The sequence below is a fragment of the Hylobates moloch genome, unplaced genomic scaffold (assembly GCF_009828535.3).
Source record: "Hylobates moloch isolate HMO894 unplaced genomic scaffold, HMol_V3 SCAFFOLD_9, whole genome shotgun sequence".
NCBI lineage: Eukaryota > Metazoa > Chordata > Mammalia > Primates > Hylobatidae > Hylobates > Hylobates moloch.
The window spans coordinates 74,079,911-74,086,597 of NW_026652284.1; positions in this window are offsets into that span (position 1 = coordinate 74,079,911).

The following is a 6,687-nucleotide window of genomic DNA, read 5'->3' on the forward strand; positions in this document are numbered from 1 at the left end:
CCTTGAAAACTGATAGGAATTTTCCCGGAAAAGGTATGGAACCTCTAGGAAAGCAGACAGGTAGAGAAAAGACACAGTTATGAAGATTTTTGGGAAGGATCAAATCGAACCTTAAGAAAAGCTAGAGTAATCTTTCAGCATGACCTTGGATTTCAACAGACTTTAGTTCCAATTCAGGCTCTACCACATACTTTCAGCATGACCTTGAGTAAATTATTTAATTTCTTTGAGCTTCAACGTATTTATCTGTATAGTAGACATAATAGCTCTATCACATGATTGTGACCACAAAATGAGGTAACATTTAAAAAAATTTATTGGAGTATAATATACCCGAAAGTGCACATATCAAAGATGTGCAGCTCAGTGAATTTTAACAAAGTGAACACATTCATGTCACCAGCTCCCAGGTCAATGAACAGACAATACCAGCATTTCTTTATTTTTTTGAGACAGAGTCTCACTCTGTCACCCAGGCTGGAATGCAGTGGTGCTATCTTGGCTCACTGCAACCTCCGCCTCCTGGGTTCAAGCAATTTTCCTGCCTCAGCCTCCCAAGTAGCTGGGATTACAGGTGCCTGCCACTGTGCTGGGCTAATTTTTGTATTTTTAGTACAGATGGGGTTTCACCATCTTGGTCAGGCTGGTCTTGAATTCCTGACCTCTTGAGCCACCCGCCTGGGCCTCCCAAAGTGTTGGGATTACAGGCATGAGCCACCGTGCCTGGCGTATTATGATTTTAATTTATTAGAAAGGTGGCTTAATTGGCTCATGGCTCTGCAGGCTGTACAGGAAACGTGGTGGCATCTGCTTGTGGCGAGGCCTCAGGGAGCTTTTACTAATGGCAGAAGGCAAAGCAGGAGCAACTTTAATTTTTTTTTATTTCAGCTTTTAGGTTCAGGGGTACATGTGCAAGTTTGTTACACTGGTAAACTGTGTGATACTGAGGTTTGGGGTGTGAATGATCCTGTCACCCTGGTAGTGAGCATTGTACCTAATAGGTATTCATAGTTTTTCAACCCTTGCTTCCCTTCCTCTTTCCCCTGTCTGGTAGTCCCCAGTGTCTATTTTTCCCATCCTTATATCCATGTATACTCAGTGTTTAGCTACCACTTATAAGTGAGAACATGTGATACTGGGTTTTCTGTTCCTGCATTAATTCACTTATGATGATGGCCTCCAGCTGCATCCATGTTGCTGCAAGGGACATGATTTTGTTCTTTTTTGTGGCTGTGTAATATTCCATAGTGTATATGTACCACATTTTCTTTATCTAGTCCACCATTGATGGGCATCTAGGTTGATTCCATGTCATTGCCATTGTGAATAGTGCTGTGATGAACATACAAGTGCATGTGTCTTTGGTAGAATGATTTCTTTGCCATTAGATATGTACTCAGCAATGGGATTGCTGGGTTGAATGGTAGTTCTGTTTTAAATTACTTGAGAAATCTCAAAACTGCTTTTCACAGTGGCTGAGTGGATTTACATTCCTACCAAGAATGTATAAGCATTCTCTTTTCTCTGCAACCTAGCCCACATCTGTTAAGTTTTGACTTTTTAATAACAGCCATTCTGACTGGTATGAGATGGTGTCACACTATGTTTTTGATTAACATTTCTCTAGTGATGTTGAGCATTTTTTCGTATGTTTGTTAGCCACATGTATGTCTTCTGAGAAGTGTCTGTGTCCTTCGCCCACTTTTAAAGCAGGTTGTTTGTGTTTTGCTTGTTGAATTATTTAAGTTCCTATTAGATTCTGCATATTAGTTTGTGAATATTTTCTCCCATTCTGTAGGTTGTCTGTTCATTCTGTTGATAGTTTCTTTCGCTATGCAGAAGCTCTTTAGCTTAATTAGGTCCCACCTGTTAATTTTTTTGGTTGCAATTGCTTTTGAGGACTTAGTCATAAATTCTTTGCCAAGGTTGATGTCTAGAATGATATTTCCTAGGTTTTATTCTAGAATTTTTATAGTTTTATGTCTTTTTTTCTTTTTTTTTTTAATTATACTTTAAGTTCTAGGGTACATGTGCACAACGTGCAGGTTTGATACATAGGTATACATGGGCCAGGTTGGTTTGCTGCACCCATCAACTCATCATTTACATTGGGTATTTCTCCTAATGCTATCCCTCCCCCAGCCCCCTCACCCACCGACAGGCCCCAGTGTGTGATGTTCCCCACCCTGTGTCCAGGTGATCTCGTTGTTCAATTCCCACCTATGAGTGAGAACATGCAGTGTTTGGTTTTCTGTCCTTGTGATGGTTTGCTGAGAATGATGGTTTCCAGCTTCATCCATGTCCCTGCAAAGGACATGAACTTATCCTTTTTATGGCTGCATAGTATTCCATGGTGTATATGTGCCACATTTTCTTAATGCAGTCTATCATTGATGGATATTTGGGTTGGTTCCAAGTCTTTGATATTGTGAATAGTGCTGCAATAAACATGCATGTGCATGTATCTTTATAGTAGAATGATTTATAATCCTTTGGGTATATATCCAGTAATGGGATTGCTGGGTCAAATGGTATTTCTAGTTCTAGATCCTTGAGGAATCACCACACTGTCTTCCACAATGGTTGAACTAGTTTACAGTCCCACCAACAGTGTAAAAGTGTTCCTATTTCTCCACATCCTCTCCTGCATCTGTTGTTTACTTTTTAATGATTGCCATTCTAACTGGCATGAGATGGTATCTCATTGTGATTTGGATTTGCATTTCTCTGATGACCAGTGATGATGAGCTTTTTTTCATGTGTCTGTTGGCTGCATAAATGTCTTCTTTTGAGAAGTATCTGTTCATATCCTTTGACCACTTTTTGATGGGATTGTTTGTTTTCTCTTGTAAATTTGTATGAGTTCTTTGTAGATTCTGGATATTAGCCCTTTGTCAGATGGGTGGATTGCAAAAATTTTCTCCCATTCTGTAGGTTGCCTGTTCACCCTGATGGTAGTTTCTTTTGCTGTGCAGAAGCTCTTTAGTTTAATTAGATCCCGTTTGTCTATTTTGGCTTTTGTTGCCATTGCTTTTGGTGTTTTAGTCATGAAATCCTTGCCCATGCCTATGTCCTGAATGGTATTGCCTAGGTTTTCTTCTAGAGTGTTTATAGTTTTAGGTCTAACATTTAAGTCTTTAATCCATCTTGAATTAATTTTTGTATAAGGTGTAAGGAAGGGATCCAGTTTCAGCTTTCTACATATGGCTAGCCCGTTTTCCTAGCACCATTTATTAAATAGGGAATCCTTTCCCCATTTTTGTTTTTGTCAGGTTTGTCAAAAATCAGATGGTTGTAGATGTGTGGTGTTATTTCTGAGGCCTCTGTTGGGTTCTATTGGTCTGTCTCTCTGTTTTGGTACCAGTACCATGCTGTTTTGATTACTGTAGCCTTGTAGTATAGTTTGAAGTCAGGCAGCGTGATGCCTCCAGCTTTATTCTTTTTCTTAGGATTGTCTTGGCAATGTGGGCTCTTTTTTGGTTCCATATGAACATTAGTTTTTTCCAATTCTGTGAAGAAATTCATTGGTAGCTTCATGGGGATGGCATTGAATCTATAAATTCCCTTGGGCAGTATGGCCATTTTCATGACATTGATTCTTCCTATCCATGAGCATGGAATGTTCTTCCATTTGTTTGTGTCGTTGAGCAGTGGTTTGTAGTTCTCCTTGAAGAGGTCCTTCACATCCCTTGTAAGTTGGATTTCTATGTATTTTATTCTCTTTGTAGCAATTGTGAATGGTAGTTCACTCATGATTTGGCTCTTTGTTTGTCTTTTATTGGTGTATAGGAATGCTTTTGATTTTTGCACATTGATTTTGTATCCTGAGACTTTGCTGAAGTTGCTTATCAGCTTAAGGAGATTTGGGGCTGAGACAATGGGGTTTTCTAAATATACAATTATGTCATCTGCAAACAGGGACAATTTGACTTCCTCTTTTCCTAATTGAATACCCTTTATTTCTTTCTCCTGCCTGATTGCCCTGGCCAAAACTTCCAACACTATGTTGAATAGGAATGGTGAGAGAGGGCATCCGTGTCTTGTGCCAGTTTTCAAAGGGAATGCTTCCAGTTTTTGCTCATTCAGTATGGTATTAGCTGTGGGTTTGACATAAATAGCTCTTATTATTTTGAGATACGTTCCATCAATACCTAGTTTATTGAGAGTTTTTAGCATGAAGGGCTGTTAAATTTTGTGGAAGGCCTTTTCTGCATCTATTGAGATTATCATGGGTTTTTTGTTGTTGGTTCTGTTCATGTGATGGATTATGTTTATTGATTTGTGTATGTTGAAGCAGCCTTGTATCCCAGGGATGAAGCCGACCTGATTGTGGTGGATAAGCTTTTTGATATGCTGCTGGATTTGGTTTGCCAGTATTTTATTGAGGATTTTTGCATAGATGTTCATCAGGGATATTGGTCTAAAATTCTCTTTTTTGTTGTTGTTGTGTCTCTGCCAGGCTTTGGTATCAGGATGATGTTGGCCTCATAAAATGAGTTAGGGAGGATTCCCTCTTTTTCTATTGATTGGAATAGTTTCAGAAGGAATGGTACCAGCTCCTCTTTGTACCTGTGGTAGAATTCAACTGTGAATCCATCTGGTCTTGGACTATTTTTAGTTGGTAGGCTGTTAATTATTCCCTCAATTTCAGAGCCTGTTATTGGTCTATTCAGAGATTCAACTTCTTCCTAGTTCAGTCTTGGGAGGGTGTATGTGTCCAGGAATTTATCCATTTCTTCTAGATTTTCTAGTTTTTTTCCATAGAGGTGTTTATAGTATTCTGTGATGGTAATTTGTATTTCTGTGGAATCGGTGGTCATATCCCCTTTATCATTTTTTATTGTGTCTATTTGACTCTTCTCTCTTTTCTTCTTTATTAGTCTTGCTAGTGGCCTATCAATTTTGTTGATCTTTTCAAAAAAACAGCTCCTGGATTCATTGATTTTTTTTTAAGGGTTTTTTGTGTCTGTATCTCTTTCAGTTCTGCTCTGATCTTAGTTATTTCTTGCCTCCTGTTAGCTTATGAATGTGTTTGCTCTTGCTTCTCTAGTTCTTTTAATTGTGATGTTAGGGTGTCAATTTTAGATCTTTCCTGCTTTCTCTTGTGGGCATTTAGTGCTATAAATTTCCCTCCACACACTGCTTTAAATGTGTCCCAGAGATTCTGGTATGTTGTGTCTTTGTTCTCATTGGTTTCAAAGAACATCTTTATTTCTGCCTTCATTTCGTTATGTACCCAGTAGTCATTCAGGAGCAGGTTGTTCAGTTTCCATGTCGTTGTGTGGTTTTGAGTGAGTTTCTTAATCCTGAGTTCTAATTTGATTGCACTGTGGTCTGAGAGACAGTTTGTTGTCATTTCTGTTCTTTTATATTTGCTGAGGAGTGCTTTACTTCCAGTTATGTGGTCAATTTTAGAATAAGTGTGATGTAGTGCTGAGAAGAATGTATATTCTGTTGATTTGGGGTGGAGAGTTCTGTAGATGTCTATTAGGTCTGCTTGGTGCAGAGCTGAGTTCAAGTCCTGGGTATCCTTTTTAACCTTCTGTCTCATTGATCTGTCTAATGTTGACAGTGGGATGTTAAAGTCTCCCATTATTATTGTGTGGGAGTCTAAGTCTCTTTGTAGGTCTCTAAGGACTTGCTTTATGAATTTGGATGCTCCTGTATTGGGTCCATATATATTTAGGATAGTTAGCTGTTTTTGTTGAATTGATCCCTTTACCATTATGTAATGCCCTTCTTTGTCTCTTTGATCTTTGTTGGTTTAAAGTCTGTTTTATGAGAGACTAGCATTGCAACCCCTGCTTTTTTTTGCTTTCCATTTGCTTGGTAGATCTTCCTCTATCCCTTTACTTTGAGCCTATGTGCGTCCTTGCATGTGAGATGGGTCTCCTGAATACAGCACACTGATGGGTCTTGACTCTTTATCCAATTTGCCAGTCTGTGTCTTTTAATTGGGGCATTTAGCCCATTTACATTTAAGGTTAATATTGTTATGTGTGAATTTGATTCTGTCATTATGATGTTAGCTGGTTATTTTGCCCATTAATTGATGCAGTTCATAGCATCGATGATCTTTATAATTTGGCATGTTTTTGCAGTGGCTGGTACTGGTTGTTTCTTTCCATGTTTATTGCTTCCTTCAGGAGCTCTTGTAAGGCAGGCCTGGTGGTGACAAAATCTCTCAGCATTTGCTTATTTGTAAAGAGTTTTATTTCTCCTTCACTTATGAAGCTTAGTTTGGCTGGATATAAAATTCTGGGTTGAAAATTCTTTTCTTTAAGAATGTTGAATATCAGCCCCCACTGTCTTCTGGCTTGTAGGGTTTCTCTAGAGAGATCCACTGTTAGTCTGATGGGCTTCCCTTTGTAGGTAACTCGACCTTTCTCTCTGGCTGCCCTTAACATTTTTTCCTTCATTTCAACCTTGGTGAATCTGACAATTTCTTGAGGAGTATCTTAGTGGTGTTCTCTGTGTTTCCTGAATTTGAATGTTGGCCTGTCTTGCTAGGTTGGGGAAGTTCTCCTGGATAATATCCTAAAGAGTGTTTTCCAACTTGGTTCCATTTTCCCCATCACTTTCAGGTACACCAATCAAATGTAGATTTGGTCTTTTCACATAGTCCCATATTTCTTGGAGGCTTTGTTCATTTCTTTTCACTCTTTCTTCTCTAACCTTGTCTTTTTG